The sequence below is a fragment of the Pleurodeles waltl genome, chromosome 6 (genome assembly GCF_031143425.1).
Source record: "Pleurodeles waltl isolate 20211129_DDA chromosome 6, aPleWal1.hap1.20221129, whole genome shotgun sequence".
Taxonomy (NCBI): Eukaryota; Metazoa; Chordata; class Amphibia; order Caudata; family Salamandridae; genus Pleurodeles; species Pleurodeles waltl.
Genome location: NC_090445.1, coordinates 82,661,776 through 82,685,493, shown reverse-complemented (window position 1 = coordinate 82,685,493; position 23,718 = coordinate 82,661,776). Strand labels below are relative to the sequence as shown.

The 23,718-nt window shown below is 49.8% G+C and overlaps 2 non-coding genes across 2 annotated transcripts; both read right to left on the bottom strand.

Annotated features, from left to right (window-relative positions):
• Positions 1–9,931: 9,931 nt before the first annotated feature.
• Positions 9,932–10,004, bottom strand: TRNAK-CUU (transfer RNA lysine (anticodon CUU)). Its single transcript has one exon. It is a non-coding gene; the product is annotated as a tRNA-Lys (tRNA).
• Positions 10,005–13,826: 3,822 nt separating this feature from the next.
• Positions 13,827–13,899, bottom strand: TRNAK-CUU (transfer RNA lysine (anticodon CUU)). The gene has a single exon. It is a non-coding gene; the product is annotated as a tRNA-Lys (tRNA).
• Positions 13,900–23,718: the final 9,819 nt, after the last annotated feature.

Genomic DNA, 23,718 nt, shown 5'->3' with positions numbered 1-23,718 from the left:
GGCGGGAAGTGCTGCGTTGTGTGGAGTCCTGTGGGAATCGTGAGGCAAACTGCAGGATGTGTGTGTGTGTGTGTGTAGTTTTAAGCCTCAGCGAAATATATCTGAAAAAGGTAAGAGTTAATGTTAAACCCGAAAATGGAGAAGCCTTTAAAAAGCATAACGCCCAACGTGGGGCTCAAACACACAGCCCTCAGATTAAGAGTCTCATGCTCTACCGACTGAGCTAGCCATGCTCCTGTGTCTATGTTGTTTCAAACACCCTCTGTGTGTTCTTTGTGAGGAATTAGTGTGTGGTTATCCCAGGAGGCCCTTTGTTTCATTTTCTCTGCTGCTGACTCGACACAGGCACCTTTCTCTTTGTCCATCTCTCGCTCTACCCCAGTCTTATGTCCCCATCAGTCTCTCTAGAGCTCACTCTGGTACATACATGCATCTGTCCTCTCAACCTGTCTCTGGGCACATTATTAAATGTCCAGTAGTGAACAGTGTGAACTCTCCCTGTTTCGCTAGGTGGCAGTCAGACTCCAGAGTCGTGTTCCGGAATGGCCGAGCGGTGTAAGGTGCCACATTCAAGAGCAGTATCTTCCCCAGTCCCGTGATCAAATCCTGCTGCCGACATAAATTAGTTTTCATACCTACTTTAATCATAACACCAGCGGGGATGAGACCTTAAACTCCTCTTTTTGAAGGGATGGGGGGGACAGGACGGACCGGAGCGGACTCCGAGCTTGCTGTAAGCACGGGCGGCTCAGGCTAGGAAAGGGCACAGGAAAGGCTCAGCCTAGGACCGCTCCCAGCGGCTCCTCCCAGGGCGGGAAGTTCTGCATTGTGTGGAGTCCTGTGGGAATCGTGAGGCAAACTGCAGGATGTGTGTGTGTGTGTGTGTAGTTTTAAGCCTCAGCGAAATATATCTGAAAAAGGTAAGAGTTAATGTTAAACCCGAAAATGGAGAAGCCTTTAAAAAGCATAACGCCCAACGTGGGGCTCAAATCCCCAACCCTGAGATTTAGAGTCTCATGCTCTACCAACTGAGCTAGCCGGGATACTGTGCCTATGTCATTTCACACACCCTCTGTGTGTTCTTTGTGAGGAAGTAGTGTGTGGTTATCCCAGGAGGCCCCTTTGTTTCATTTTCTCTGCTGCTGACTCGACACAGGCACCTTTCACTTTCTCCCTCTCTCGCTCTACCCCAGTCTTATGTACCCATCAGTCTTTCTGGAGCTCACTCTGGTACATACATGCATCTGTGCTCTCAACCTGTCTCTGGGCACATACTTAAATGTCCAGTAGAGAACAGTGTGAACTCTCCCTGTTTTGTGAGGTGGCAGTCAGCATCCAGAGCTATGTTACGGAGGCTGCCGGAATGGCCGAGCGGTGTAAGGTGCCACATTCAAGAGCAGTATCGTCCCCAGTCCAGTGATCAAATCCTGCTGCTGACATAAAGTAGTTTCCATACCAATTTTAATCATAACACCAGCGGGGATGAGACCTAAAACTCCTCTTTTTGAAAGGATGGGGGGGACAGTACCGACCGGAGCGGACTCCGAGGTCGCTGTAAGCACAGGCGGCTCAGGCTAGGAAAGGGCGCAGGAAAGGCTCGGCCTAGCACCGCTCCCAGCAGCGCCTACCAGGGTGGGAAGTGCTGCATTGTGTGGAGTCCTGTGGGAATCGTGAGCCAAACTGCAGGATGTGTGTGTGTGTAGTCTTAAGCCTCAGCGAAATATCTGAAAAAGGTGAGAGTTAATGTTAAACCCGAAAATGGAGAAGCCTTTAAAAAGCATCACGACCCACGTGGGGCTCAAACCCACAACCCTGAGATTAAGTCTCATTCTCTACCGACTGAGCTAGCCGGGCTGCTGTGCCAAATGTCTTTTCACACACCCTCTGTGTGTTCTTTGTGAGGAAGTAGTGTGTGGTTATCCCAGGAGGCCCCTTTGTTTCATTTCTCTGCTGCTGACTCGACACAGGCACCTTTCTCTTTCTCCATCTCTCGCTCTACCCCAGTCTTATGTCCCCATCAGTCTCTCTAGAGCTCACTCTGGTACATACATGCATTTGTCCTCTCAACCTGTCTCTGGGCACATACTTAAATGTCCAGTAGAGAACAGTGTGAACTCTCCCTGTTTCGCAAGGTGGCAGTCAGCCTCCAGAGCAGTGTTCCGGAGGCTGCCGGAATGGCTGAGCGGTGTAAGGCGCCACATTCAAGAGCAGTATCTTCCCCAGTCCCATAATCAAATCCTGCTGCTGACATAAAGTAGTTTTCATACCTACTTTAATCATAACACCAGCGGGGATGAGACCTTAAACTCCTCTTTTTGAAAGGATGGGGGGGGACAGGACGGACCGGAGCGGACTCCGAGCTCGCTGTAAGCACGGGCGGCTCAGGCTAGGAAAGGGCGCAGGAAAGGCTCGGCCTAGGACCGCTCCCAGCTGCGCCTCCCAGGGTGGAAAGTGCTGCGTTGTGTGGAGTCCTGTGGGAATCGTGAGGTAAACTGCAGGATGTGTGTGTGTGTAGTTTTAAGCCTCAGCGAAATATCTGAAAAATGTGAGAGTTAATGTTAAACCCGAAAATTGAGAAGCCTTTAAAAAGCATCACACCCAACTTGGTGCTCGAACACACGACCCTGAGATTAAGAGTCGCATGGTCTACCGACTGAGCTGGCCGGGTTACTGTGCCTATGTCGTTTCACAAACCCTCTGTGTGTTCTTTCTGAGGAAGTAGTGTGTGGTTATCCCAGGAGGCCCCTTTATTTCATTTTCTCTGCTGCTGACTCGACACAGGCACCTTTCTCTTTCTCCATCTCTCGCTCTACCCCAGTCTTATGTCCCCATCAGTCTCTCTGGAGCTCACTCTGGTACATACATGCATCTGTCCTCTCAACCTGTCTCTCGGCACATACTTAAATGTCCAGTAGAGAACAGTGTGAACTCTCCCTGTTTCCAGAGATGGCAGTCAGCCTCCAGAGCCATGTTCTGGAGGCTGCCGGAATGGCAGAGCGGTGTAAGGGGCCACATTCAAGAGCAGTATCTTCCCCAGTCCTGTCATCAAATCCCGCTGCCGACATAAAGTAGTTTTCATACCTACTTTAATCATAATACCAGTGGGGATGAGACCTTAAACTCCTCTTTTTGAAAGGATGTGGGGGGACAGGACGGACCGGAGCGGACTCCGATCTCGCTGTAAGCACGTGCGGCTCAGGCTAGGAAAGGGCACAGGAAAGGCATGGCCTAGGACCGCTCCCAGCGGCGCCTCCCAGGGCGGGAAGTGCTGCGTTGTGTGGAGTCCTGTGGGAATCGTGAGGCAAACTGCAGGATGTGTGTGTGTGTAGTTTTAAGCCTCAGCGAAATATCTGAAAAAGTTGAGAGTTAATGTTAAACCTGAAAATGGAAAAGCCTTTAAAAAGCATCACACCCAACGTGGGGCTCAAACACACAACCCTCAGATTAAGAGTCTCATGCGCTACCGACTGAGCTAGCCGTGCTGCTGTGTCTATGTTGTTTCAAACACCCTCTGTGTGTTCTTTGTGAGGAATTAGTGTGTGGTTATCCCAGGAGGCCCTTTGTTTCATTTTCTCTGCTGCTGACTCGACACAGGCACCTTTCTCTTTGTCCATCTCTCGCTCTACCCCAGTCTTATGTCCCCATCAGTCTCTCTAGAGCTCACTCTGGTACATACATGCATCTGTCCTCTCAACCTGTCTCTGGGCACATAATTAAATGTCCAGTAGTGAACAGTGTGAACTCTCCCTGTTTCGCTAGGTGGCAGTCAGACTCCAGAGTCGTGTTCCGGAATGGCCGATCGGTGTAAGGTGCCACATTCAAGAGCAGTATTTTCCCCAGTCCCGTAATGAAATCCCGCTGCCGACATAAAGTAGTTTTCACACCTACTTTAATCATAACACCAGCGGGGATGAGAGCTTAAACTCCTCTTTTTGAAGGGATGGGGGGGGACAGGACGGACCGGAGCGGACTCCGAGCTCGCTGTAAGCACGGGCGGCTCAGGCTAGGAAAGGGCGCAGGAAAGGCTCGGCCTAGGACCGCTCCCAGCGGCGCCTCCCAGGGCGGGAAGTGCTGCGTTGTGTGGAGTCCAGTGGGAATCGTGAGGCAAACTGCAGGATGTGTGTGTGTAGTTTTAAGCCTCAGCGAAATATCTGAAAAAGGTGAGAGTTAATGTTAAACCGGAAAATGGAGAAGCCTTAAAAAAGCATCACACCCAACGTGGGGGGGTCGAACCCACGACCCTGAGATTAAGAGTCTCATGCTTTACTGACTGAGCTAGACAGGCTGCTGTGTTTATGTCATTTCGCACACCCTCTGTGTGTTCTTTGTGAGGAAGTAGTGTGTGGTTATCCCAGGAGGCCCCTTTGTTTCATTTTCTCTGCTGCTGACTCGACACAGGCACCTTTCTCTTTCTCCATCTCTCGCTCTACCCCAGTCTTATGTCCCCATCAGTCTCTCTGGAGCTCACTCTGGTACATGCATGCATCTGTCCTCTCAACCTGTCTCTGGGCAAATACTTAAATGTCCAGTAGAAAACAGTGTGAACTCTCCCTGTTTCGCGAGGTGGTAGTCAGCCTCCAGAGCCGTGTTCTGGAGGCTGCCGGAATGGCCGAGCAGTGTAAGGCGCCACATTCAAGAGCAGTATCTTCCCCAGTCCTGTGATTAAATCCCGCTGCTGACATAAAGTAGTTTTCATACCTACTTTAATCATAACACCAGCGGGGATGAGACCTTAAACTCTTCTTTTTGAAAGGATGGGGGGGGACAGGACGGACCGGAGCGGACTCCGAGCTCGCTGTAAGCACGGGCAGCTCAGGCTAGGAAAGGGCGCAGGAAAGGCTCGGCCTAGGACCGCTCCCAGCGGCGCTTCCCAGGGCAGGAAGTGCTGCGTTGTGTGGAGTCCTGTGGGAATCGTGAGGCAAACTGCAGGATGTGTGTGTGTGTGTGTGTAGTTTTAAGCCTCGGCGAAATATCTGAAAAAGTTGAGAGTTAATGTTAAACCCGAAAATGGAGAAGCCTTTAAAAAGCATCACGCACAACATGGGGCTCGAACCCACAACCCTGAGATTAAGAGTCTCATGCTCTACTGACTGAGCTAGCCGGGCTGCTGTGCCTATGTTATTTCACACAACCTCTGTGTGTTCTTTGTGAGGAAGTAGTGTGTGGTTATCCCAGGAGGCCCCTTTGTTTAATTTTCTCTGCTGCTGACTCGACACTGGCACCTTTCTCTTTCTCCATCTCTCGCTCTACCCCAGTCTTATGTCCCCATCAGTCTTTCTGGAGCTCACTCTGGTACATACATGCATCTGTCCTCTCAACCTGTCTCTGGGCACATACCTAAATGTCCAGTAGAGAACAGTGTGAACTCTCCCTGTTTCGCGAGGTGGCAGTCAGTCTCCAGAGCGGTGTTCCGGAGGCTGCCGGAATGGCCGAGCGGTGTAAGGTACCACATTCAAGAACAGTATCTTCCCCAGTCCCGTGAACAAATCCTGCGGCTGACATAAAGTAGTTTTCACACCTACTTTAATCATAACACCAGCGGGGATGAGACCTTAAACTCCTCTTTTTGAAAGGATGGGGCGGGGGGCAGGACGGACCGGAGCGGACTCCGAGCTCGCTGTGAGCACGGGCCGCTCAGGCTAGGAAAGGGCGCAGGAAAGGCTCGGCCTAGGACCGCTCCCAGCGGCGCCTCCCAGGGCTGGAAGTGCTGCGTTGTGTGGAGTCCTGTGGGAATCGTGAGGCAAACTGCAGGATGTGTGTGTGTGTAGTTTTAAGCCTCAGCGAAATATCTGAAAAAGGTCAGAGTTAATGTTAAACCCGAAAATGGAGAAGCCTTTAAAAAGCATCGCGCCCAACGTAGGGCTCGAACCCACAAGCCTGAGATTAAGAATCTCATGCTCTACCGACTGAGCTAGCCGGGCTGCTGTGCCTATGTCGTTTCACACATCCTCTGTGTGTTCTTTGTGAGGAAGTAGTGTGTGGTTATCCCAGGAGGCCCCTTTGTTTCATTTTCTCTGCTGCTGACTCGACACAGACACCTTTCTCTTTCTCCATCTCTCGCTCTACCCCAGTCTTATGTCCCCATCAGTCTCTCTGGAGCTCACTCTGGTACATACATGCATCTGTCCTCTCAACCTGTCTCTGGGCACCTACTTAAATGTCCAGTAGAGAACAGTGTGAACTCTCCCTGTTTCGCGAGGTGGCAGTCAGCTTCCAGACCCGTGTTTCGGGAGGCTGCCAGAATTTCCGAGCGGTGTAAGGCGCCACATTCAAGAGCAGTATCTTCCCCAGTCCCGTGATCAATTCCCGCTGCTGACATAAAGTAGTTTTCATACCTAAATTTAATCATAACACCGGGGTGGTTGAGACCTTAAACTCCTCTTTTTGAAAGGATGGGGGGGAGACAGGACGGACCGGAGCGGACTCCGAGCTCGCTGTAAGCACGAGCGGCTCAGGCTAGAAAAGGGCGCAGGAAAGGCTCGGCCTAGGACCGCTCCCAGCGGCGCCTCCCAGGGTGGGAAGTGCTGCGTTGTGTGGAGTCCTGTGGGAATCGTGAGGCAAACTGCATGATGTGTGTGTGTGTAGTTTTAAGCCTCAGCGAAATATCTGAAAAAGGTGAGAGTTAATGTTAAACCCGAAAATGGATAAGCCTTTAAAAAGCATCACGCCCAACGTGGGGCTCTAATCCACGACCCTGAGATTAAGAGTCTCATGCTCTACCGACTGAGCTAGCCGGGCCGATGTTCCTATGTCATTTCACACACCCTCTGTGTGTTCTTTGTGAGGAAGTAGTGTGTGGTTATCCCAAGAGGCCCCTTTGTTTCATTTTCTCTGCTGCTGACTCGACACAGGCACCTTTCTCTTTCTCCATCTCTCGCTCTACCCCAGTCTTATGTGCCCATCAGTCTCTCTGGAGCTCATTCTGGTACATACATGCATCTGTCCTCTCAACCTGTCTCTGGGCACATACTTAAATGTCCAGTAGAGAACAGTGTGAACTCTCCCTGTTTCGCGAGGTGGCAGTCAGCTTCCAGAGACATGTTCCGGAGGCTGCCGGAATGGCCGAGCGGTGTAAGGAGCCACATTCAAGAGCAGCATCTTCCCCAGTCCCGTGATCAAATCCTGCTGCTGACATAAAGTAGTTTTCATACCTACTTTAATCATAACACCAGCGGGGATGAGACCTTAAACTCCTCTTTTTGAAACGGTGGGTAGGGACAGGACGGACCGGAGCGGACTCTGAGCTCGCTATAAGTACGGGCGGCTCAGGCTAGGAAAGGGCGCAGGAAAGGCTTGGCCTAGGACCGCTCCCAGCAGCGCCTCCCAGGGCGGGAAGTGCTGCGTTGTGTGGAGTCCTGTGGGAATTGTGAGGCAAACTGCAGGATGTGTGTTTGTGTAGTTTTAAGCCTCAGCAAAATATCTGAAAAAGGTGAGAGTTAATGTTAAACCCGAAAACGGAGAAGCCTTTAAAAAGCATCACACCCAACGCGGGGCTCAAACCCACGACCCTGAGATTAAGAATCTCATGCTCTACCGACCGAGCTAGCCAGGCTGCTGTGCTTATAACTTTTCACACACCTTCTGTGTGTTCTTTGTGAGGAAGTAGTGTGTGGTTATCCCAGGAGGCCCCCTTGTTTCATTTTCTCTGCTGCTGACTCGACACAGGCACCTTTCTCTTTCTCCATCTCTCGCTCTACCCCAGTCTTATGTCCCCATCAGTCTCTCTGGAGCTCACTCTGGTACATACATGCATCTGTCCTCTCAACCTGTCTCTGGGCACATACTTGAATGTCCAGTAGAGAACAGTGTCAACTCTCCCTGTTTCGCGAGGTGGCAGTCAGCCTCCAGAGCCGTGTTCGGGAGGCTGCCGGAATTTCCGAGCGGTGTAAGGTGCCACATTCAAGAGCAGTATCTTCCCCAGTCCCGTGATCAATTCCTGCTGCCGACATAAAGTAGTTTTCATACCTACTTTAATCATAACACCGGTGGGGTTGAGACCTTAAACTCCTCTTTTTGAAAGGATGGGGGGGAGACAGGACGGACCGGAGCGGACTCCGAGCTCGCTGTAAGCACGGGCGGCTCAGGCTAGAAAAGGGCGCAGGAAAGGCTCGGCGTAGGACCGCTCCAAGCGGCGCCTCCCAGGGTGGGAACTGCTGCGTTGTGTGGAGTCCTGTGGGAATCGTGAGGCAAACTGCAGGATGTGTGTGTGTGTGTGTAGTTTTAACCCTCAGCGAAATATATCTGAAAAAGGTGAGAGTTAATGTTAAACCCGAAAATGGAGAAGCCTTTAAAAAGCATCACGCCCAACGTGGGGCTTGAACCCACGACCCTGAGATTAAGAGTCTCATGCTCTACCGACTGAGCAAGCCAGGCTGCTGTGCCTATGTCATTTCACACATCCTCTGTGTGTTCTCTGTGAGGAAGTAGTGTGTGGTTATTCCAGGAGGCCCCTTTGTTTCATTTTCTCTGCTGCTGACTCGACACAGGCACCTTTCTCTTTCTCCATCTCTCGCTCTACCCCAGTCTTATGTCCCCATCAGTCTCTCTGGAGCTCACTCTGGTACTTATATGCATCTGTCCTCTCAACCTGTCTCTGGGCACATACTTAAATGTCCAGTAGAGAACAGTGTGAACTCTCCCTGTTTCGGGAGGTGGCAGTCAGCTTCCAGAGCCATGTTCCGCAGGCTGCCGGAATGGCCGAGCGGTGTAAGGTGCCATATTCAAGAGCAGTATCTTCCCCAGTCCCGTGATCAAATCCTGCTGCAGACATAAAGTAGTTTTCATACCTACTTTAATCATAACACCAGCGGGGATGAGACCTTAAACTCATCTTTTTGAAAAGATGGGGGGGACAGGATGGACCGGAGCGGATTCCGAGCTCGCTGTAAGCACGGGCGGCTCAGGCTAGGAAAGGGCGCAGGAAAGGCTCGGCCTAGGACCACTCCCAGCGGCGCCTCCCAGAGCGGGAAGTGCTGCGTTGTGTGGAGTCCTGTGGGAATTGTAAGGGCAAACTGCAGGATGTGTGTACGTGTAGTTTTAAGCCTCAGCGAAATATCTAAAAAACGTGAGAGTTAATGTTAAACCCGAAAAGGGAGAAGCCTTTAAAGAGTATCACAACCAACGTGGGGCTCGAACGCACGACCCTGAGATTAAGAGTCTCATGCTCTACCTACTGAGCTAGCCTGGCTGCAGTGCCTATGTCATTTCACTAACCCTCTGTGTGTTCTTTGTGAGGAAGTAGTGTGTGGTTATCCCAGGAGGCCCCTTTGTTTCATTTTCTCTGCTGCTGACTCGACACAGGCACCTTTCTCTTTCTCCATCTCTCGCTCTACCCCAGTCTTATGTCCACATCAGTCTCTCTGGAGCTCAATCTGGTATATACATGCATCTGTCCTCTCAACCTGTCTCTGGGCACATACTTAAATGTCCAGTAGAGAACAGTGTGAACTCTCCCTGTTTCGCGAGGTGGCAGTCAGCTTCCAGAGCCATGTTCCGGAGGCTGCCGGAATGGCCGAGCGGTGTAAGAAGCCACATTCAAGAGCAGTATCTTCCCCAGTCCCGTGTTCAAATCCTGTTGCCGACATAAAGTAGTTTTCATACCTACTTTAATCATAACACCAGCGGGGATGAGACCTTAAACTCCTCTTTTTGAAAGGATGGGGGGGGGACAGGACGGACCGGAGCGGACTCCGAGCTCGCTGTAAGTACGGGCGGCTCAGGCTAGGAAAGGGCCCAGGAAAGGCTCGACCTAGGACCACTCTCAGCGGCGCCTCCCAGGGCGGGAAGCGCTGCGTTGTGTGGAGTCCTGTGGGAATTGTGAGGCAAACTGCAGGATGTGTGTGTGTGTAGTTTTAACCCTCAGCGAAATATATCTGAAAAAGGTGAGAGTTAATGTTAAACCCGAAAATGGAGAAGCCTTTAAAAAGCATCACGCCCAACGTGGGGCTTGAACCCACGACCCTGAGATTAAGAGTCTCATGCTCTACCGACTGAGCTAGCCAGGCTGCTGTGCCTATGTCATTTCACACATCCTCTGTGTGTTCTCTGTGAGGAAGTAGTGTGTGGTTATTCCAGGAGGCCCCTTTGTTTCATTTTCTCTGCTGCTGACTCGACACAGGCACCTTTCTCTTTCTCCATCTCTCGCTCTACCCCAGTCTTATGTCCCCATCAGTCTCTCTGGAGCTCACTCTGGTACTTATATGCATCTGTCCTCTCAACCTGTCTCTGGGCACATACTTAAATGTCCAGTAGAGAACAGTGTGAACTCTCCCTGTTTCGGGAGGTGGCAGTCAGCTTCCAGAGCCATGTTCCGGAGGCTGCCGGAATGGCCGAGCGGTGTAAGGTGCCATATTCAAGAGCAGTATCTTCCCCAGTCCCGTGATCAAATCCTGCTGCAGACATAAAGTAGTTTTCATACCTACTTTAATCATAACACCAGCGGGGATGAGACCTTAAACTCATCTTTTTGAAAAGATGGGGGGGACAGGATGGACCGGAGCGGATTCCGAGCTCGCTGTAAGCACAGGCGGCTCAGGCTAGGAAAGGGCGCAGGAAAGGCTCGGCCTAGGACCACTCCCAGCGGCGCCTCCCAGAGCGAGAACTGCTGCGTTGTGTGGAGTCCTGTGGGAATTGTAAGGGCAAACTGCAGGATGTGTGTAGAGACTCCTTGTGATAGGCTCCTTCAGGTGTTACTAGCCTATCCTCTCTCCTAGGTAGCCAAACCCTCTTTTCTGGCTATTTAGGGTCTCTGTCTCCGGTGGAAACTTTAGATAATGAATGCAAGAGCTCATCCGAGTTCCTCTGCATTTCTCTCTTCACCTTCTGATAAGGAATCGACTGCTGACCGCGCTGGAAGCCTGCAAACCTGCAACATAGTAGCAAAGACGACTACTGCAACTCTGTAACGCTGATCCTGCCGCCTTCTCGACTGTTTTCCTGCTTGTGCATGCTGTGGGGGTAGTCTGCCTCCTCTCTGCACCAGAAGCTCCGAAGAAATCTCCCGTGGGTCGACGGAATCTTCCCCCTGCAACCGCAGGCACCAAAAAGCTGCATTACCGGTCCCTTGGGTCTCCTCTCAGCACGACGAGCGAGGTCCCTCGAATCCAGCAACTCTGTCCAAGTGACCCCCACAGTCCAGTGACTCTTCAGTCCAAGTTTGGTGGAGGTAAGTCCTTGCCTCACCTCGCTGGGCTGCATTGCTGGGAACCGCGACTTTGCAGCTACTCCGGCCCCTGTGCACTTCCGGTGGAAATCCTTTGTGTACAGCCAAGCCTGGGTCCACGGCACTCTAACCTGCATTGCACGACTTTCTAAGTTGGTCTCCGGCGACGTGGGACTCCTTTGTGCAACTTCGGCGAGCACCGTTTCACGCATCCTCGTAGTGCCTGTTTCTGGCACTTCTCCGGGTGCTACCGGCTTCAGAGAGGGCTCCTTGTCTTGCACGACGTCCCCTCTCTCTGCTGGTCCAATTTGCGACCTCCTGGTCCCTCCGGGGCCTCAGCAGCGTCCAAAAACGCTAACCGCACGATTTGCAGCTAGCAAGGCTTGTTAGCGTTCTTTCGGCGGGAAAACACTTCTGCACGACTCTCCACGGCGAGAGGGATCCGTCCACCAAAGGGGAAGTCTCTAGCCCTTTTCGTTCCTGCAGAAACCTCAGCTTCTTCTGTCCAGTAGAAGCTTCTTTGCACCCGCAGCTGGCATTTCCTGGGCATCTGCCCATCTCCGACTTGCTTGTGACTTTTGGACTTGGTCCCCTTGTTCCACCGGTACCCTAGATTGGAAATCCACAGTTGTTGCATTGCTGGTTTGTGTCTTTCCTGCATTATTCCTCTAACACGACTTCTTTGTCCTTAGGGGAACTTTAGTGCACTTTGCACTCACTTTTCAGGGTCTTGGGGAGGGTTATTTTTCTAACTCTCACTATTTTCTAATAGTCCCAGCGACCCTCTACAAGGTCACATAGGTTTGGGGTCCATTCGTGGTTCGCATTCCACTTTTGGAGTATATGGTTTGTGTTGCCCCTATCCCTATGTTTCCCCATTGCATCCTATTGTAACTATACATTGTTTGCACTGTTTTCTAAGACTATACTGCATATTTTTGCTATTGTGTATATATATCTTGTGTATATTTCCTATCCTCTCACTGAGGGTACACTCTAAGATACTTTGGCATATTGTCATAAAAATAAAGTACCTTTATTTTTAGTATAACTGTGTATTGTGTTTTCTTATGATATTGTGCATATGACACTAAGTGGTACTGTAGTAGCTTCACACGTCTCCTAGTTCAGCCTAAGCTGCTCTGCTAAGCTACCATTATCTATCAGCCTAAGCTGCTAGACACCCTATACACTAATAAGGGATAACTGGGCCTGGTGCAAGGTGCAAGTACCCCTTGGTACTCACTACAAGCCAGTCCAGCCTCCTACATTGGTTGTGCAGCGGTGGGATAAGTGCTTTGAGACTACTTACCACTCTTGTCATTGTACTTTTCATAAGAGAAAAATATACAAAACAAGGTCAGTGTATATACACATAGCCAAAAAGTTTTGCATTTCCTCTTTTCACTCTTTTCTAAGTGCTGAAAAGTACTTCTATCTTTCTAAAAAGTTCTAAAAAGTTTTTAAAGTTTTTTTTCTCTGTCTTTCTAGAAGCTCTGACAAACTTTTTATCTTTTACTATCACTTTAACTCTCTCTAAAAATGTCTGGCACAGGCCAAAATGTTGATCTGTCCAAACTTGCATATGATCACCTTAGGTGGAAAGGAGCAAGGAATCTCTGCATAGAGAGAGGTTTGAGTGTAGGGAAGAATCCTTCCTTAGAACTGTTAATTAACATGCTTAAAGTACAAGATAAGGCCATAAGTGCCCAATCTGTAGAAAACGTAGCTAATGGTTCTCAATCAGATCCAGGGACTCCCCCAGGAAAAGATTCAGGAAAGAAACTTCCTAGCCTGCCCATTACTAGATAGTCTAGCATAGTTGGTAATGATGATGAGCCACACCATATAAATAGTGTTGTCTCACATCATAGCAAAAGCATTTATTCTCACCATACTGGTAGTGATGTTTCTGTTAGCCAAGCTGTTAGGGTGGCTTCTGTAAGGGACAGGTCTCCTTCTGTCCATTCTCACCATACTTCTGTTTCAAGGCATGTCCCTCCCACCCACCCTGATGACAGATTGTTAGAAAGGGAGCTCAATAGATTGAGAGTGGAACAAACCAGACTGAAGCTCAAGGAGCAACAGCTGGATTTGGATAGACAGACTTTAGAAGTAGAGAAGGAGAGACAGAAACTGGGTTTAGAACCCCATGGTGGCAGCAGCAGTATTCCCCATAGTCATCCTGCAAAAGAGCATGATTCCAGGAATCTGCACAAGATAGTTCCCCCTTATAAGGAGGGGGATGACATTAACAAGTGGTTTGCTGCACTTGAGAGGGCCTGTGTTGTACCATGATCAATTCCCGTTGCCGACATAAAGTAGTTTTCATACCTACTTTAATCATAACACCAGCGGGTATTAGACCTTAAACTCCTCTTTTTGAAAGGATGGGGGGGACAGTACGGACCGGAGCAGACACCGAGCTCGCTGTAAGCACGGGCGGCTCAGGCTAGGAAAGGGCGCAGGAAAGGCTCTGCCTAGGACCGCTCCCAGCGGCGCCTCCCAGGGCGGGAAGTGCTGCGTTGTGTGGAGTCCTGTGGGAATCGTGAGGCAAACTGCAGGATGTGTGTGTCTTTGTAGTTTTAAGCCTCAGCGAAATATATCTGAAAAAGGTGAGAGTTAATGTTAAACCCGAAAATGGAGAAGCCTTTAAAAAACATCACGCCCAACGTGGGGCTTGAACCCACGACCTTGAGATTAAGAGTCTCATGCTCTACCGACTGAGCTAGCCGGGCTGCTGTGCCTATGTCATTTCACACACCCTCTGTGCGTTCTTTATGAGGAAGTAGTGTGTGGTTATCCCAGGAGGCCCCTTTGTTTCATTTTCTCTGCTGCTGACTCGACACAGGCACCTTTCTCTTTCTCTATCTCTCGCTCTACTCCAGTCTAATGTCACCATCAGTCTCTCCGGAGGTCACTCTGGTACATACATGCATCTGTCGTCTCAACCTGTCTCTGGGCACATACTTAAATGTCCAGTAGAGAACAGTGTGAACTCTCCCTGTTTTGCGAGGTGGCAGTCAGCCTCCAGAGCCGTGTTTTGGAGGCTGCCGGAATGGCTGAGCGGTGTAAGGCGCCACATTCAAGAGGAGTATCTTCCCCAGTCCCGTGATCAAATCCTGCTGCCGACATAAAGTAGTTTTCATACCTACTTTAATCATAACACCAGCGGGTATGAGACCTTAAACTCCTCTTTTTGAAAGGATGGGGGGGACAGGACGGACCGGAGCGGACTCCGAGCTCGCTGTAAGCACGGGCGGCTCAGGCTAGGAAAGGGCGATGGAAAGGCTTAGCCTAGGACCGCTCCCAGCGGCGCCTCCCAGGGCGGGAAGTGCTGCGTTGTGTGGAGTCCTGTGGGAATCGTGAGGCAAACTGCAGGATGTGTGTTTGTGTAGTTTTAAGCCTCAGCGAAATATCTGAAAAAAGTGAGAGTTAATTTTAAACCTGAAAATGGAGAAGCCTTTAAAAAGCATCACCCCAAACATGGGGCTGGAACCCACGACGCTCAGATTAATAGTCTCATGCTCTACCGATTGAGCTAGCCGGGCTGCTGTGCCTCTGTCATTTCACACACCGTCTGTGTGTTCTTTGTGAGGAAGTAGTGTGTGGTTATCCCAGGAGGCCCCTTTGTTTCATTTTCTCTGCTGCTGACTCGACACAGGCATCTTTCTCTTTCTCCATCTCTCGCTCTACCCCAGTCTTATGTCCCCATCAGTCTCTCTGGAGCTCACTCTGGTACATACATGCATCTGTCCTCTCAACCTGTCTCTGGGCACATACTTGAATGTCCAGTAGAGAACAGTGTGAACTCTCCCTGTTTCGCGAGGTGGCAGTCAGCCTCCAGAGCCGTGTTCGGGAGGCTGCCGGAATTTCCGAGCGGTGTAAGGTGCCACATTCAAGAGCAGTATCTTCCCCAGTCCCGTGATCAATTCCCACTGCCGACATAAAGTAGTTTTCATACCTACTTTAATCATAACACCAGCTGGGTTGAGACCTTAAACTCCTCTTTTTGAAAGGATGAGGGGGAGACAGGACGGACCGGAGCGGACTCCGAGCTCGCTGTAAGCACGGGCGGCTCAGGCTAGGAAAGGGCGCAGGAAAGGCTCGGCCTAGGCCCGCTCCCAGTGGCAAGTGCTGCGTTGTGTGGAGTCCTGTGGGAATCGTGAGGCAAACTGCAGGATGTGTGTGTGTGTAGTTTTAAGCCTCAGCGAAATATCTGAAAAAGGTGAGAGTTAATGTTAAACCCATAAATGGATAAGCCTTTAAAAAGCATCACACCCAACGTGTGGCTCAAACCCACGACCCTGAGATTAAGAGTCTCATGCTCTACCGACTGAGCTAGCCGGCCTGCTGTGCCTAAATCATTTCACACATCCTCTGTGTGTTCTTTGTGAGGAAGTAGTGTGTGGTTATCCCAAGAGGCCCCTTTGTTTCATTTTCTCTGCTGCTGACTCGACACAGGCACCTTTCTCTTTCTCCATCTCTCGCTCTATGTAGGAGGCTGGACTGGCTTGTAGTGAGTACCAAGGGGTACTTGCACCTTGCACCAGGCCCAGTTATCCCTTATTAGTGTATAGGGTGTCAAGCAGCTTAGGCTGATAGATAATGGTAGCTTAGCAGAGCAGCTTTGGCTGAACTAGGAGACGTGTGAAGCTACTACAGTACCACTTAGTGTCATATGCACAATATCATAAGAAAACACAATACACAGTTATACTAAAAATAAAGGTACTTTATTTTTATGACAATATGCCAAAGTATCTTAGAGTGTACCCTCAGTGAGAGGATAGGAAATATACACAAGATATATATACACAATAGCAAAAATATGCAGTATAGTCTTAGAAAACAGTGCAAACAATGTATAGTTACAATAGGATGCAATGGGGAAACATAGAGATAGGGGCAACACAAACCATATACTCCAGAAGTGGAATGCGAACCACGAATGGACCCCAAACCTATGTGACCTTGTAGAGGGTCGCTGGGACTATTAGAAAATAGTGAGAGTTAGAAAAATAACCCTCCCCAAGACCCTGAAAAGTGAGTGCAAAGTGCACTAAAGTTCCCCTAAGGACAAAATAGTCGTGTTAGAGGGAAAATGCAAGGAAAACACAAATCAGCAATGCAACAACGATGGATTCCTGACTGAGGGTACCTGTGGAACAAGGGGACCAAGTCCAAAAGTCACAAGCAGCTCGGAGATGGGCAGATGCCCAAGAAATGCCAGCGGTTGGTGCAAAGAAGCTCTTACTAGGCTGAAGAACTGTGAATACTGCAGGAACGACAAGGGCTAGAGACTTCCCCTTTGGAGGATGGATCCCCCACGCCTTGGAGAGTCGTGCAGAAGTGTTTTCCCGCCGGGTGGACGCCAACAAGCCTTGCTACACGCAAATCGTGCGTTTGGCGTTTTTGGACGCTGCTGGGGCCCAGGAGGGACCAGGAGGTCGCAAATTGGACCTGCAGAGAGAGGGGACGTCGAGCAAGACAAAGAGCCCTCACTGAAGCAGGTAGCACCCGGAGAAGTGCCAGAAACAGGCACTACGAGGATGCGTGAAACGGTGCTCGCCGAAGTTGCACAAAGGAGTCCCACGTCGCCGGAGACCAACTTAGAAAGTCGTGCAATGCAGGTTAGAGTGCCGTGGACCCAGGCTTGGCTGTGCACGAAGGATTTCCGCCGGAAGTGCACAGGGGCCGGAGTAGCTTGCAAAGTCGCGGTTCCCAGCAATGCAGCCCAGCGAGGTGAGGCAAGGACTTACCTCCACCAAACTTGGGCTGAAGAGTCACTGGACTGTGGGGGTCACTTGGACGGTGTCGCTGGATTCGAGGGACCTCGCTCGTCGTGCTGAGAGGAGACCCAAGGGACCGGTAATGCAGCTTTTTGGTTCCTGCGGTTGCAGGGGGAAGATTCCGTCGACCCACGGGAGATTTCTTCGGAGCTTCTGGTGCAGAGAGGAGGCAGACTACCCCCACAGCATGCACAAGCAGGAAAACAGTCGAGAAGGCGGCAGGATCAGCGTTACAGAGTTGCAGTAGTCGTCTTTGCTACTATGTTGCAGGTTTGCAGGCTTCCAGCGCGGTCAGCGGTCGATTCCTTATCAGAAGGTGAAGAGGGAGATGCAGAGGAACTCGGCTGAGCTCATGCATTCGTTATCTGAAGTTTCCCCAGAGACAGTGACCCTAAATAGCCAGAAAAGAGGGTTTGGCTACCTAGGAGAGAGGAAAGGCTACTAACACCTGAAGGAGCCTATCAGCAGGAGTCTCTGACGTCACCTGGTGGCACTGGCCATTCAGAGCAGTCCAGTGTGCCAGCAGCACCTCTGTTTCCAAGATGGCAGAGGTCTGGAGCACACTGGAGGAGCTCTGGACACCTCCCAGGGGAGGTGCAGGTCAGGGGAGTGGTCACTCCCCTTTCCTTTGTCCAGTTTCGCGCCAGAGCAGGGGCTAAGGGGTCCCTGGACCGGTGTAGACTGGCTTATGCAGAATTGGGCACCTCTGTGCCCAACAAAGCATTTCCAGAGGCTGGGGGAGGCTACTCCTCCCCTGCCTTCACACCATTTTCCAAAGGGAGAGGGTGTCACACCCTCTCTCAGAGGAAGTTCTTTGTTCTGCCATCCTGGGCCAGGCCTGGCTGGACCCCAGGAGGGCAGATGCCTGTCTGAGGGGTTGGCAGCAGCAGCAGCTGCAGTGAAACCCCAGGAAGGGCAGTTTGGCAGTACCAGGGTCTGTGCTACAGACCACTGGGATCATGGAATTGTACCAACAATGCCAGGATGGCATAGAGGGGGCAATTCCATGATCATAGACATGTTACATGGCCATATTCGGAGTTACCATGGTGAAGCTACATAGGTAGTGACCTATATGTAGTGCATGCGTGTAATGGTGTCCCCGCACTCACAAAGTTCAGGGAATTGGCTCTGAACAATGTGGGGGCACCTTGGCTAGTGCGAGGGTGCCCTCACACTAAGTAACTTTGCACCTAACCTTTACCAGGTAAAGGTTAGACATATAGGTGACTTATAAGTTACTTAAGTGCAGTGTAAAATGGCTGTGAAATAACGTGGACGTTATTTCACTCAGGCTGCAGTGGCAGGCCTGTGTAAGAATTGTCAGAGCTCCCTATGGGTGGCAAAAGAAATGTTGCAGCCCATAGGGATCTCCTGGAACCCCAATACCCTGGGTACCTCAGTACCATATACTAGGGAATTATAAGGGTGTTCCAGTAAGCCAATGTAAATTGGTAAAATTGGTCACTAGCCTGTTAGTGACAATTTGAAGTAATGAGAGAGCATAACCACTGAGGTTCTGGTTAGCAGAGCCTCAGTGAGACAGTTAGGCACCACACAGGGAACATATACATGCACACCTATGAGCACTGGGGCCCTGTGTGACAGGGTCCCAGTGACACATACATATAGGCCACAAACCTATGAGCACTGGGGTCCTGACCAGCAGGATCCCAGTGACACATAACAAACATACTGAAAACATAGTGTTTTCACTATGAGCACTGAGGCCTGGCTATCAGGATCCCAGTGAGACAGTGAAAACAGTGACAAACACTCTGACATACACTCACAAACAGGCCAAAAGTGGGGGTAACAAGGCTAGAAAGAGGCTACCTTCTCACACAACCCCCCCCCCAAACGAAGGACAATAAGGCTAACCTTGGCCAGTTGAGACTTTATTGTCTAAGTGGTGATAAGTAGAGAGTAGCTCTGCAATAGACTGGTTACTCCCTTTATCATCCACTATATGGTTACTTCCCTGTGGGGATGTAAACCACCCTGTTTGAAGTTTTTTAGCTAAGCAACAATGTGAAGATGTATTTTCATAGTTTCTATCAGTAAGTTTTAGTTTAGAGCAGTGGGAATTGTCCACTGAACCTATTTGTAGTGATGGAAATGCCAGACAGGGATGCTGTCTCAGAAAAGCCATAGCTGGGCAAAAACTTTGTCCATCTGGCTGGAAGAGAGAACAGGGATGCTGTTTCTCTTGAGTTGGAGCAGGGCAGGGATGCTGTCCTATGAGCTCCACACTAGGGCAGGGATGCTGTCCTAAGTGTGGTGAGGTAGTGCAGGGTTTCTGCACTAAAGTTTCTCTGGGAGGGTTGGAGGGATGCTCCATGTTAACTAAAATGGTGCTCTTTTTCTCACCAATGTTAGTTATCCCACAGAGAGGTACTTCCACCTCAGGGAGTACAGTTTTGCCAACTGATGATTCCCTTGGAACAGGTGCCACCCCAGGAGAGGTTTCTCCCACCACAGGAATAGTATCCTGAATGGTAGGGTGGTTAGGGGATACTGTGATACCCTTTTTACCTGTTGATGGAGAGGGATCCTGAGTTTTCAGGCCTTCTCTCCTTTGCTTTTTCATTTCACTTGAAATGAGAGGGAACAATTCCTCAGGGATGCCCAGCATGGCTGCATGGGCATAAAACTCTACATCAGCCCAACCTGAGGCCTCTAGGTCATTACCTAAGAGACAGTCTACAGGTAAGCTAGGTGATACCACCACCTGCTTAGGGCCAGTAACTCCACCCCAACTAAACTGAATTATAGCTAAGGGAAGAAACTTAGTGGAGTTATGGACATCAATAATCTTATACTGTTGTCCAATGATGTGTTGTTCAGGAGGCACTAGGTTTTCAGTCACCAAAGTGAAACTGGCACCTGTGTCCCTGTAGGCCAAGGCCTCAACACCATTTATTGAAACTGTCTGCCTGTACTTATCCATTGTAAGGGGACAAGCAGCCAGTGTGGCAAGGCCAGTGCCACTAGGTGTGACAGAAACTGTCTTGGGACTGATTACATCAGTTTCCACTATGGACCCATAAGTGAACCCAACTACACCCTTTGCTTGACTGTTGCCAGCAGTCCCCCCACTAGTACCACTACTGCTAGGGGCACTAGAGCTTGATGTATTAGTGGTGGTAGGCTCAGGGGGTTTACCTGGACAGGACTTATCCCCTGGCCTATGGCCTCTGTTTTTACACACAAAGCACCAAGGCTTTTTAATGTGTGCAGGTTGGGAAGAAGAGGAAGAATTTGTTTTATCCCCACCCTCTGAAGAGTGTTTAAGATTTGAAGTGGGATCTTTGGTTTTACCCTTATCCCCATGCTTATCTTGAGATTTTTCACCATCTTTCTTCTTATTGCCATCTTTGTCACCCCCTGTATGAACTTTTCTGTTCACCCTTGTTCTGACCCATTTGTCTGCCTTCTTTCCCAATTCTTGGGGAGAGGTCAGATCAGAGTCTACCAGGTACTGGTGCAACAAATCAGACACACAATTATTAAGTATATGCTCTCTCAGGATTGTGTTATACAGGCTTTCATAATCAGTAACTTTACTGCCATGTAACCACCCCTCCAAGGCCTTCACTGAATGGTCAATGAAATCAACCCAGTCTTGTGAAGACTCCTTTTTGGTCTCTCTGAACTTTATCCTGTACTGTTCAGTGGTTAAGCCATAACCATCCAGGAGTGCATTCTTAAGAACTGTAAAATTATTGGCATCATTTTCTTTCACAGTAAGGAGCCTATCCCTACCTTTTCCACTAAATGATAGCCATAGGATAGCAGCCCACTGCCTTTGAGGGACATCCTGTACTGCACAGGCCCTCTCAAGTGCAGCAAACCACTTGTTAATGTCATCCCCCTCCTTATAAGGGGGAACTATCTTGTGCAGATTCCTGGAATCATGCTCTTTTGCAGGATGACTATGGGGAATACTGCTGCTGCCACCATGGGTATCTAAACCCAACTTCTGTCTTTCCCTCTCTACTTCTAAAGACTGTCTATCCAAATCCAGCTGTTGCTTCTTGAGCTTCAGTCTGGTTTGTTCCACTCTCAATCTATTGAGCTCCCTTTCTAACAATCTGTCATCAGGGTGGGTGGGAGGGACATTTCTAGATACAGAGGTATGATGGGAATGAACAGAAGGAGACCTGTCCCTTACAGAGGGCACCCTAACAGCTTGGCTAACAGTATAATGTGAGAGCACACCATCAGTATGGTGTGATTCAACCTCTGTACCAACTATGCTAGACTGTCTAGTAATGGGCAGGCTGAGAAGTTTCTTTCCTGAACCTTTTCCTGGGGGAGTCCCTGGATCAGATTGAGAACCATTAGCTGCTTTTTCACCAGATTGGGCACTTATGGCCTTATCCTGTACTCTAAGCATGTTAATTAACAGTTCTAAGGATGGATTCTTCCCTACACTCAAACCTCTCTCTATGCAGAGACTCCTTGCTCCTTTCCAGCTAAGGTGATCATATGCAAGTTTGGACAGTTCAACATTTTGGCCTGTGCCAGACATTTTTAGAGAGAGTTAAAGTGATAGACAAAGAAAAAAAGTTTTCAGAACTTTTTGGAAAGACAGAAAAAACTTTTTAAACTTTTAAGAACTTTTTGAAAGTTTAGAAGTACTTTTCAGCACTTTAGAAAAGAGTGAAAAGAGGAAATGCAAAACTTTTTGGCTATGTGTATATACACTGACCTTGTTTTGTATATTTTTCTCTTATGAAAAGTACAATGACAAGAGTGGTAAGTAGTCTCAAGCACTTATCCCACCACTGCACAACCAATGTAGGAGGCTGGACTGGCTTGTAGTGAGTACCAAGGGGTACTTGCACCTTGCACCAGGCCCAGTTATCCCTTATTAGTGTATAGGGTGTCTAGCAGCTTAGGCTGATAGATAATGGTAGCTTAGCAGAGCAGCTTAGGCTGAACTAGGAGACGTGTGAAGCTACTACAGTACCACTTAGTGTCATATGCACAATATCATAAGAAAACACAATACACAGTTATACTAAAAATAAAGGTACTTTATTTTTATGACAATATGCCAAAGTATCTTAGAGTGTACCCTCAGTGAGAGGATAGGAAATATACACAAGATATATATACACAATAGCAAAAATATGCAGTATAGTCTTAGAAAACAGTGCAAACAATGTATAGTTACAATAGGATGCAATGGGGAAACATAGAGATAGGGGCAACACAAACCATATACTCCAGAAGTGGAATGCGAACCACGAATGGACCCCAAACCTATGTGACCTTGTAGAGGGTCGCTGGGACTATTAGAAAATAGTGAGAGTTAGAAAAATAACCCTCCCCAAGACCCTGAAAAGTGAGTGCAAAGTGCACTAAAGTTCCCCTAAGGACAAAATAGTCGTGTTAGAGGGAAAATGCAAGGAAAACACAAATCAGCAATGCAACAACGATGGATTCCTGACTGAGGGTACCTGTGGAACAAGGGGACCAAGTCCAAAAGTCACAAGCAGCTCGGAGATGGGCAGATGCCCAAGAAATGCCAGCGGTTGGTGCAAAGAAGCTCTTACTAGGCTGAAGAACTGTGAATACTGCAGGAACGACAAGGGCTAGAGACTTCCCCTTTGGAGGATGGATCCCACACGCCTTGGAGAGTCGTTCAGAAGTGTTTTCCCGCCGGGTGGACGCCAACAAGCCTTGCTACACGCAAATCGTGCGTTTGGCGTTTTTGGACGCTGCTGGGGCCCAGGAGGGACCAGGAGGTCGCAAATTGGACCTGCAGAGAGAGGGGACATCGAGCAAGACAAAGAGCCCTCACTGAAGCAGGTATCACCCGGAGAAGTGCCAGAAACAGGCACTACGAGGATGCGTGAAACGGTGCTCGCCGAAGTTGCACAAAGGAGTCCCACGTCGCCGGAGACCAACTTAGAAAGTCGTGCAATGCAGGTTAGAGTGCCGTGGACCCAGGCTTGGCTGTGCACGAAGGATTTCCGCCGGAAGTGCACAGGGGCCGGAGTAGCTTGCAAAGTCGCGGTTCCCAGCAATGCAGCCCAGCGAGGTGAGGCAAGGACTTACCTCCACCAAACTTGGGCTGAAGAGTCACTGGACTGTGGGGGTCACTTGGACGTTGTCGCTGGATTCGAGGGACCTCGCTCGTCGTGCTGAGAGGAGACCCAAGGGACCGGTAATGCAGCTTTTTGGTGCCTGCGGTTGCAGGGGGAAGATTCCGTCGACCCACGGGAGATTTCTTCGGAGCTTCTGGTGCAGAGAGGAGGCAGACTACCCCCACAGCATGCACAAGCAGGAAAACAGTCGAGAAGGCGGCAGGATCAGCGTTACAGAGTTGCAGTAGTCGTCTTTGCTACTATGTTGCAGGTTTGCAGGCTTCCAGCGCGGTCAGCGGTCGATTCCTTATCAGAAGGTGAAGAGGGAGATGCAGAGGAACTCGGCTGAGCTCATGCATTCGTTATCTGAAGTTTCCCCAGAGACAGAGACCCTAAATAGCCAGAAAAGAGGGTTTGGCTACCTAGGAGAGAGGAAAGGCTACTAACACCTGAAGGAGCCTATCAGCAGGAGTCTCTGACGTCACCTGGTGGCACTGGCCATTCAGAGCAGTCCAGTGTGCCAGCAGCACCTCTGTTTCCAAGATGGCAGAGGTCTGGAGCACACTGGAGGAGCTCTGGACACCTCCCAGGGGAGGTGCAGGTCAGGGGAGTGGTCACTCCCCTTTCCTTTGTCCAGTTTCGCGCCAGAGCAGGGGCTAAGGGGTCC